Here is an 11,684-nt window from a genome sequence, read left to right on the forward strand (position 1 = left end):
TGGGATATTAAATGCAAGGGCCTCTGATTTGGTGTGGTTTATTTTGTAACCCGAGAGGGAACCGTATAGTAGTAATTCTTTTTGTAGATTAGGAAGAGAGATCAAAGGGTTAGATAAGGTCAAGAGCACGTCATCCGCAAATAAAGATATTTTATATGAGCTCTGCCCCACTGTAATCCCCCCAATGTCCGTATTAAGTCTAATACGGGCCGCAAGAGGTTCGATGCATAAAGCAAAAAGTAGGGGCGAAAGAGGGCAGCCCTGGCGAGTACCATTCTTCAAACTAAATCGAGGTGAGCTCAATCCATTGGTCAGGACCATAGATGAGGGGTTGGAGTAGAGGGCCTCTATTGCAGTGATGAAATGACCATGGAGGCCAAATGTAGATAAAGTGGAAAACAAAAAGGGCCAGGAAATGCGATCAAATGCCTTTTCGGCGTCTAGCGCCAAGGCAATCGCTGGTGTTTTCGCCGAGTTTATTTGGTGAATCAAATTAATAGTGCGTCTGGTATTGTCCGAGGCCTGGCGGCCAGGGATAAATCCCACTTGGTCAGGATCTATTAATGATGGCAACACAGCGTTCAGACGAGTTGCTAGTATTTTGGCAAAAAGTTTGAGATCAGTATTTATCAAAGATATGGGTCTGTAATTTGTGCAATGCGAGGGATCTTTTCCGGGCTTCGGGATTACAATAATGCGGGACGTCGTGGAGTCAGTATGGAAGGGTGTGCCCCGTAATATTTTATTAAACAGGGAGATCATATGAGGGATGAGTTGAGGGGCGAAGGTTTTGTAATACACCATCGGATAGCCGTCCGGACCAGGTGCTTTTGAAGGTTTCTGGGTTTTCAGAGCCGCGTCAATTTCCTCAGCAGAAATATCAGCATTGAGAGTAGAGTTAGTTTCCTCGTCTATATGAGGAAGAGCGCATGAATCTAGATATTGTTGTGCCTGGTTGGCTTGTGCTAAGGGGTCGGACGGGGGATCAAGGTTGTTGAGTGTCCTATAGTAGTCAAAGAAGATATTATAAATTTTTTGGGGGTCGTAGGTAATGTTACCTGAAGGTTGTCTAATAGTATGGATGCATTGGTTAGCTTTTTTGGCACGTAATTGGTTAGCTAATAAAGTATGTGCCTTGTTACTTTTATCGTAAAATGATTGATTGGCCCATCGAAGCGAGCGCTCAATATTCTCTGCTAAGAGGGATTGTAGTTCATCTCGTGCTTTAGAAAGTTCGGCTAGAGTTTTTTTAGAGCGTGTGCGCTTATGGTCCTGATCCAATGTTGCAATATTATCCGTTAACAGGGCAATTTGGTTTTCTCGGGTTCTCTTACGGCGGGATGCAAATTGGATAATGGATCCCCTGATAACCGCCTTATGGGCTTCCCATATAGTGGCTATATTGCAGTCGCCTTCTACGTTAACCGCAAAATAATCCCGAAGCTCTGTTTTAATTAAGTCCTGGAACCTAGGGATCTTCAATAGTGTCTCGTTTAGCCTCCATGTCGGTCTACCATCAGGGATATCAAAAATGTCGAATGTCGCAAGTAAAGCTGCGTGGTCTGTCCAGGTAAGTGGGACTATAGAGGAAGAGCGAGCGGTGCGGGAGAGGGGTGCACAACTCAGGAACATATCAATACGAGAGTACACATCGTGCGGATTAGAATAGAAGGTATAGTCCCTGGTGGTCGGGTTAAGGAATCGCCAGACATCGAACAAACCAGCCTCGGCCATGCCCCTGTGCAATACGGAGGAATTCGGGGTTTGACTACTACGCAAGGGACCGGACCTGTCCATGCCCGTGAGAGCCATATTGAAATCGCCACCCACGAGTATTTTACCTCGTCTATATGAGTAAAGGTCGTGGAAAAACTTACGAAAGAATTTGGATTGGGCAGTGTTTGGAGAGTACAGGTTAGCCAAGGTAACCTCCTCGTGTCCAATTTTTCCTCTCACCATCACATAACGGCCTTCATTGTCGTGCTTACAGTCTAGGAATTGGAAAGGGACGGACCCCCTTATTAAGATAGCCACCCCGTGTTTTTTTGCTGTATGATTGGAATACCAGGCCATAGGAAATTGTTTAGATGTCAGGGAGGGATGGGAATCTGATTTCAAGTGTGTCTCCTGTAAGAAAATTACGTCACCTTTCAATGTTTTGAGAGATCTGTGGAGATGAGAGCGTTTCTGAGGAGTGTTCAGCCCTTTGACATTAATGGACAGGCACTTTAGCGGCATGATTGAAGCTGAGGAGGGGGTAATTCGCTGGAGATCCCTAGGGTCCCGGACTCTGCTAATACGAATGAGAGAGACAGAAGAAGAAAAAAAAAAAAAAGAGCAAAATATGAGTGTATGATTCTGTATACGAACAATATTAGTTAAATGAATCAATCTTTCTGTGATTATAGGGGTGTTAATACACAGGTGTACTGTAACCGGGGTCTAAGAGAGGAGGGGAACAGAAGAAAGAGGAACAAAAAAGAATAAAGCAGACGTAGTATCCAGTAGGCAGGATACTCGGCTGCCAAGGTTGAGCTCTCAAAGAAAAGAAAAATGAGAGAGCTCGCTGGCGGGACACAAATGCAATATAACAGACAAGGGTATTACCCCTCTATGCTTGTTAATAACTTTAATCCCTAAGATTCGGGGGTGGAGGTATCAAGATAAAGCACTGACGCCCCCCACCCGGAACCACTAACAAACAGAACGGGCGGACCATTGTGTAGCACACTAAGACCTACTTCAGGGGCGAAATATTCTTAAATGTAGAACTCAATAATATAAGTGATCATATAACAAATAATAACCATTTAGTAATAACAATAAAACCAATGGTATGATCGCTGGACAGGTCGGCGGCCAGAGACAGCCCTCTTGGTTTCGGAAAAAGATTCAATCCGTTAATTTGTCTATACGGCAATGGCTCCAAGCCGCCAACCAGCACAGCGAGACAACAACTTAGTGCTACGTGAGGCATAAAGGTCCACCAACAAGAACCTTCTAAGAAGAAAATTAATGAGCATTTGTGTATGGAACGGTACCTAAAACAGGGTTTACATAACAGTTGAGCAAGATTGAGAACAAGATCAGTTAGGTTAAACGTTATAAAAACATTGAAATTAAACGAAAGGAGCTTCACGTCTATGAGGCAGCAGCCGGAATCAGCTGCAACTTTCGAAGCAATTTGTCCCCATCATCAGGAGAGCGAATGGTGTAAATTTTGCCATCAATCTCCACAATGAGGCGGAAAGGGAATCCCCAGCGATATTTATAACCATTGTCACGCAGTGTGGAGGTAACAGAGCGTAAATCACGTCGTTTAGCAATGGTCACTGGTGACAGATCTTGATAAATCTGAAGTCGGGAGTCTTCAAATAAAATTGAGGTTGAGTTTCTGCACGCCAGAGTTATGCTATTTTTAATCTTGAAGGACAGAAATCGGAGAATAACATCGCGGGGAGGCTCCGAGTCCTTTGGTTTAGGTCTCAGGGCGCGATGGGCTCTCTCTATCGAGATGGCAGAATTTGAAAGCGACGGGACCAGGTGTAGAAACAAGCGTTGGAGGTATGGTTCCAATTCAGAGGCTGTGATAGATTCAGGGACATTGCGGATGCGTAAATTGTTCCGCCTTTCGCGATTTTCGCTGTCCTCAACTTTATCCTTAAGGAGTTCCAGTTCGCTGGATAGGTAACTCATGTCCTCTCCCACTTGTTTGTGGAGATTTTGTTGGTGGTCCACCCGTGATTTTAGCGCAGTTGTGCGGGAGTCCAGTGCCGCCATGTCGGATTTTAATTCCCCGATCGCTGTCTGGAGAGCTGTCGTAAATGAACTCTTGAGGTCTAGTATCATGTTTTGGAGGGACTGGATGTCCGCCTTGGTTGAGGGTGCATCCGTCTGGTCCATGATGGGGGTGGGCATCGGTGAGGATGGAGACGAAGCTTCTGACGGTTTTTCCCGGTGTGAGAAGTGTGGTGAGATATCTTGTGAAGCTCCTGATTTTTTTGCTCTGGTGTTCGCTCTGCTCATAATATCAGGTGAAAGTAGAAGGTCCGTTTAAGGAGTGGTAACAAGAATGGTCCACCTGTATGTTACGTGTTTAACAGTTGGTCCGGGTGAGGGGGAAGTCAGGCATCCGTGAAATTACATTATTTATAGGACTTAGGTCCCATTAATCTATGAAGACGGTGAGAGGGGTCCACGGGAGAGTGTCCTAATTTACAACACACTTTTCTGTGGTTGTATAAGATGTAGTGTAAGAGATAAAAAATAGCAGCTGCGGGGTAAAGATTTTGACTGGATTCCTTGTGTTAATAGGGAAATTGAATTTTCACAGCTCCAGCAGGGGCAGCAGAGTGCAGATAAGATAAAATGTGCCTGATCTGCCACCTCCAAGATGGCCGCCGTCAATGGTGTGTGGAGGGACTTCTTCTGGGCTTCCACAGCGGTGCCCCCAGGGGTTTATTTTACTTTTGGATGCCCCCAGGTCCCTCAGCGATCTCCGTCCGTCCCCCCCGCCTGTTACCGTGTCCGGCAAGCTTCTCTAAGCGGTGTAGCGCCTGTGTTCCTTCAGACGCCACACCCAAAATGGCCGCCGCCACCGGAGCTCCGTGACTCTGATCGGCTCTGGCCCTGCACCTTCAGGAGCTCTTAATTTCTCCACAGCTGCCCTGTCAGGTCTCCCCAGGCAAGGGGTACGAGATGTGATGGCGGGATAAGTCTGGGGGCAGTGTTTTAGCGGCCGGCGGCGGGTGATCTCGGGCAGGGGTAGTAATAAATTTAGGCCCCGGCTTCACCTCACAGGGAAGGCCGCAACCCGCAAGCACAGGGCAAGCCCCTGCTCCGGCTCCGCAGCTCACTCCCTTGGTGCCCTAACTAACAGGGGTAACTGTGGGGTGATATGGGGGAGAGATAGGTGGGGTAAAAGCTGGTTTGAGGGGTTAAAGGGGTTTAAATCGGCAGGAGCTCCCTCGGGACACTTCCTCTCAGTTAGGCCTCTAGCCACGCCCCCGCACTGCGGGTACTTTATACCGTCAGCGCTACTTAAGGTTTAAGGTATAACATCATTGCAGTACTTTGCTGCTAAGGGTCTAAAGTGTAATCATATCATTGCATTGTATCATTAACAAGGTTTAAAGGTTATCAATTATGTGTGCGCACGCTGTGTGTACTCTGTACACTCAGCGCGGCGTGTGTACGCCAAGTACGTACCACGTGCGAGACTCTGTACGCAAATAGCTTACAAAGTGCGTAGCACGTGTATTCAGTCTAGCGGCTATAGCGGCTCCACGTTAAAAGTGTATTTAGAGATATAGCTTTACGGTCTAAGATAATATCGACATTATCAGGGGCCATGTATCGTGAGATTTTGGGCAAAAACCTCCTTCCCTCAGTAAGAGCATTGAAGATGGAACGTGGCTGGGTCTTCCAGCATGGCAATGATCCCAAACACGCAATTAATGAGTGGCTCCATAAGAAGCATTTCAAGGTCCTGGAGTGGCCTAGCCAGTCTCCAGACCTCAACCCAATAGAAAATCTGAGGAGGGAGTTGAAAGTCTGTGTTGCATGACAGATCTAGAGAAGATCTGCATGGAAGAGTGGGCCAAAATACCTGCTACAGTGTGTGCAAACCTGGTCAAGAACTACAGGAAACGTTTGACCTCTGTAATTTCCAACCAAGGTTATATTACAAAGTATTGAGTTAAACTTTTTGATTGTCCAAATATTTATTTTCCACAAGAATATACAAATAAGTTGATTAGGAAATCATATTGTATGATTTTTAGTTTTTTTTTTCAGATTCTGTCTCTCACAGTTGAAGTGTACCTATGATGGAAATTACAGACCTCTCTCATCTTTTTAAGTAAGTCAACTTGCACAATCGGTGGCTGTCCAAATACTTTTTGCCCCAGTGTGTGTGTGTGTGTGTGTGTGTGTGTGTGTGTGTGTGTATAAATAATGGGATGTGGTCATGTGACTGGCGCCCGGGATCCCGGCGGTCACCATGCCGACGCTGGAATCCTGAGTGCTCAAAATGCGGTCAGTCAGAATGCCTACCCACTGGCTCTATTCCTACTCTTATAGAGTGGGAATAGAACCTGCGGCGAGCCAACGATCCTGCAGGGGGCTTTGTTGCGCTCGCCCCCTACCACCCCCCATCCCCACACACACCCCACCTAACCTCGGGGCATTCTGCTGCCGGTAGTAAAGACTTACTAATTTCTCTGACGTCCTAGTGGATGCTGGGAACTCCGTAAGGACCATGGGGAATAGACGGGCTCCGCAGGAGACTGGGCACTCTAAAAGAAAGATTAGGTACTATCTGGTGTGCACTGGCTCCTCCCTCTATGCCCCTCCTCCAGACCTCAGTTAGAATCTGTGCCCGGCCAGAGCTGGGTGCTCCTAGTGAGCTCTCCTGAGCTTGCTAGAGAAGAAAGTATTTGTTAGGTTTTTTATTTTCAGTGAGATCTGCTGGCAACAGACTCACTGCTACGTGGGACTGAGGGGAGAGAAGCAAACCTACCTGCTTGCAGCTAGCTTGTGCTTCTTAGTCTACTGGACACCATTAGCTCCAGAGGGTTCGAACACAGGGCCTGACCTCGATCGTCCGTTCCCGGAGCCGCGCCGCCGTCCCCCTTGCAGAGCCAGAAGACAGAAGAGAAGCGATGAAATCGGCGGCAGAAGACTCCTGTCTTCATTAAGGTAGCGCACAGCACCGCAGCTGTGCGCCATTGCTCCCACAGCACACCACACACTCCGGTCACTGTAGGGTGCAGGGCGCTGGGGGGGGGGGGGGCGGGGGCGGGGGCCCTGGGCAGCAATTATAATACCTTTTGGCACTTAAAATACACATAATACAGTCTGAAAACTGTATATGTGTAAAAAACCCCGCCATTAAGTTACATAAAACGCGGGACAGAAGCCCGCCGCTGAGGGGGCGGGGCCTTCTTCCTCAGCACACCAGCGCCATTTTCCCTTCACAGCTCCGCTGGAAGCAGCTCCCAAGGCTCTCCCCTGCAGTATCCTGATACAAGAAGGGTAAAAAAGAGAGGGGGGGCACATAAATTTAGGCGCAAATAAGATATTTAAGCAGCTATTGGGTAAATCACTTTTATAGTGTAAATCCCTGTGTTATATAGCGCTGTGGTGTGTGCTGGCATACTCTCTGTCTCCCCAAAGGACTTTGTGGGGTCCTGTCCTCAGTCTGAGCATTCCCTGTGTGTGTGCGGTGTGTCGGTACGGCTGTGTCGACATGTTTGATGAGGAGGGTTACGTGGAGGCGGAGCAGGGGCAGATAAGTGTGGTGTCGCCCCCGACGGGGCCGACACCTGATTGGATGGATATGTGGAAGGTTTACCGACAGTGTCAACTCCTTACATAAAAGTGTATTAAGAAAGAATTAGACCAGAAGATGTGCGCTAATCTGATTAGAGTAAATATGAAATGGTACTTCCCTTACAGAACCTCTGTCGTGGGATTTACCGCATATTTCAAACAACATGGATCCATATGTGGGAAGAAAATAGACATATATAGTGTAGTGTGTTTAAAACAATACAATTTAATACAATACACTAACGAATCACAGTAAAACCATTGATTATAGATTGCTGCAAACAAATGGTGGTAGATGGGAAATTACCAGAGGATGGTAAAATGAATGCTTTAAATAATATATTTAAACTCCTGTTTGCTGGTGAGTATTTCTAAAACATCAAAATCTTGAAGTCAAGTGAAGGTGGAGGTTTACCAGATTTCAATGAAGTGAGTGCGTTTAAGATGTTGTCCAGGGGAGATATCGGCTCCGGAACCTATTCTCCAAAGTCCACAACACTCCGTCCGTCTGGAAAAACTCCCCTCATCAGTGGTTAGCTTGTCATACAGTGCCGACGCGTTTCGGGATCTCTCCCTTCATCAAGGCTGCATGACAAGCACTAAACAGAATGAGCTATTTAAGCTATTGGTGAGAATCACATCCGGGTCAAGAGGTCATATCCTGGTCATAAAAAATACCATATAAAACATAAATAATACCCTTAATTTATACAATATCACTCACTCTGGATATTATAAATCCAAGGAATTAATATAAAAAACATTTGAATCAATTGGAAAAACATTTATATAAAAAAATCGAAATTCCCGGAAGTAGTTTTTTCCTTACTTCCGGTCCGGCGGAACTAGTCTTTCATATTGTTACATAAAGTCCCATTATGTAGTCCTTTATAAATTCCCAGATGTCAGCATTGGTGGTCACAGTGGATAAAACGAGTGTGTTCTAAGTTTATAGTGCTCCGCGGTTCTCCGCCGGGCACTTCCGGTAAATGGAACGCAAGGTGAACCGCAAGCCGGCTTCCTGTGACGCACTTCCTGTTCGCGTCCGAGAGCCGTAAATCCTATCCATTGCAGACTAAGGGCAAATCCTGAGTCTGCAATGTGCCTAAATAGAACATAACATAATAGGCTCAGCACATAAAAAGAGAGTTTCTAAATACATAATCTAGAAAGGAAATGTATAATATGAAAAATACAAAGAGTTCCTAATAACAAGAACACGTGACCACACTGTATTAATAGATGTATGAATAAAAATCTAAATAGAATGAATATGGCTAAAAATAACTTTTTAGATTAAATGAAAATGGTGAGAAGTGATTGAACATAATAAGTATGGTCAAAAGACAGTGGAAGCGGAGAAGGCGAGGTGGGGGGGTGGGGTGGGGAATAGCTTCAGAGGAACCATTTTAGTTCAAAGTCTGCATTTAAGCCGTTTGGGATGAGGCTTTTTAGTCTATAAATCCATTTCATTTCTGTTTTGGCAAGTCTTGTTGTTTCGTCCCTGTGTCTCCAAGAATTTTTTATATTTTCAATTGCCAGAAACTGTAGAATATGTTTAATGGAGGAATTGTGTTTATCTTTAAAGTGACTGGATAGAGGGTGTGTCATAACTCCTTTCTTAATATTTCTTTATATGTTCACTTAAACGGGTTTTCAGTGCCCGACTAGTTTTTCCCACATAGAACATATGGCAAATGCACTCTATAAGGTAGATCACATTTGTAGTATGGCAGGTCATAAAATTGTGAAGTTTATGTGAAGTCCCATTTGCAGTAAACTCTTCATATTTTGACTTGGTTGTTCGTACTTCCCGGCAAGCTTGACATGTTCCACATCTGTAGAAGCCCTTACTCCTAATCGGGTGGTGATCTTGCGATGATAGCGCACTTTTAGTCAGCTTACTTTTTAAGTTTGGTGCTTTGAGAATCAAAGCAAATCTAAATAAGCTACTACAATCTCATTTAGACAAGAATACACTCACAAAAAAAGAATTTGAATTCTTAAATGTCTCTGAACCCTCAATACCTACAATTTACATCTTACCAAAAATCCATAAAAGTGTGACAAAACCCCCGGGGAGACCGATTGTGGCAGGGATTGGAAGCCTAGCTGCAAACTTATCCGAATACATTGACGCTCATCTACAACCCCTGGTAAGCAACACAGAATTCCATCTGAAGGATACAACAGATACATTACAAAAGCTTAAGAACAACAATTGGAACAATAATATGTTTATGACAACGGCAGATGTGGAAGCCCTATATACCAACATCCCTCACGAAAAAGGGATAGAAGCAGTCAAGTACTACCTGGATAAGACGGATCTTACAGAGAACAAAAAGGATCTACTGCTACAAGGCATCACTTTTATATTAAAAAATAATTACTTTTATTTCAATGGATCCTACTACAATCAATTGATCGGCACAGCTATGGGCACTAAATTCGCGCCTAGTTTCGCAAACTTGTATATGTCTTATTGGGAAGAGAAACAGGTGAAAACAAACCCTAATTACAAGAAAAATCTTAAATTATGGTTCCGTTATATAGATGACATCATATTTTTTTGGGAAGGCCCACAAGAGGAACTTGAATGTTACTGCCAATCATTGAATAACAACGATTTCAATCTGGTTCTCGGTTGCACAACAAGCCAAAAAGAAATACATTTTCTGGATCTCAATATTTATATTGAAGAAGGTAAAATAGAGACGAAATGTTATAAAAAAAACCACTGACGCTAATAATTACATAGACATATCGAGTGAACATCATATGAATTGGCTGAATAGCGTCCCAAAAAGCCAATTTCTCAGGCTGAGAAGAAATTGCAGCAAGATAAACATATGTGAAGAACAAATTGACCAGATGAAAAGAGGTTTCGAAGAAAAAGGATATGATAAAGACCGACTGGGAAAATTTAAAGAGGAAGTTTTGAGTAAAGATAGAGTAGAGCTCCTTAAAGGAAAAGATAAAAGAAAACCTGAGTAGGGTCGGCACAAATTGGCCTTTATTACACAATATACTCAACAACACAAAAAGATCGAATCAATAGTGAAGAAACATTGGCACCTTCTGCAGAGGGATCCACTATTAAAGGACACTATACCAGCAAGGCCCAAATTCATATATCGCAAAGCACCAAACTTAAAAAGTAAGCTGACTAAAAGTGCGCTATCATCGCAAGATCACCACCCGATTAGGAGTAAGGGCTTCTACAGATGTGGAACATGTCAAGCTTGCCGGGAAGTACGAACAACCAAGTCGAAATATGAAGAGTTTACTGCAAATGGGACTTCACATAAACTTCACAATTTTATGACCTGCCATACTACAAATGTGATCTACCTTATAGAGTGCAGTTGCCATATGTTCTATGTGGGAAAAACTAGTCGGGCATTGAAAACCCGTTTAAGTGAACATATAAGAAATATTAAGAAAGGAGTTTATGACACACCCTCTATCCAGTCACTTTAAAGATAAACACAATTCCTCCACTAAACATATTCTACAGTTTCTGGCAATTGAAAATATAAAAAATTCTTGGAGACACAGGGACGAAACAACAAGACTTGCCAAAACAGAAATGAAATGGATTTATAGACTAAAAAGCCTCATCCCAAACGGCTTAAATGCAGACTTTGAACTAAAATGGTTCCTCTGAAGCTATTCCCCCCCCCCCACCCCCCCCACCTCGCCTTCTCCGCTACCACTGTCTTTTGACCATACTTATTATGTTCAATCACTTCTCACCATTTTCATTTAATCTAAAAAGTTATTTTTAGCCATATTCATTCTATTTAGATTTTTATTCATACATCTATTAATACAGTGTGGTCACGTGTTCTTGTTATTAGGAACTCTTTGTATTTTTCATATTATACATTTCCTTTCTAGATTATGTATTTAGAAACTCTCTTTTTATGTGCTGAGCCTATTATGTTATGTTCTATTTAGGCACATTGCAGACTCAGGATTTGCCCTTAGTCTGCAATGGATAGGATTTACGGCTCTCGGACGCGAACAGGAAGTGCGTCACAGGAAGCCGGCTTGCGGTTCACCATGCGGTTCACCATGCGTTCCATTTACCGGAAGTGCCCGGTGGAGAACCGCGGAGCACTATAAACTTAGAACACACTCGTTTTATCCACTGTGACCACCAATGCTGACATCTGGGAATTTATAAAGGACTACATAATGGGACTTTATGTAACAATATGAAAGACTAGTTCCGCCGGACCGGAAGTAAGGAAAAAACTACTTCCGGGAATTTCGATTTTTTTATATAAATGTTTTTCCAATTGATTCAAATGTTTTTTATATTAATTCCTTGGATTTATAATATC

The sequence above is a fragment of the Pseudophryne corroboree genome, chromosome 6, assembly GCF_028390025.1.
Source record: "Pseudophryne corroboree isolate aPseCor3 chromosome 6, aPseCor3.hap2, whole genome shotgun sequence".
NCBI lineage: Eukaryota > Metazoa > Chordata > Amphibia > Anura > Myobatrachidae > Pseudophryne > Pseudophryne corroboree.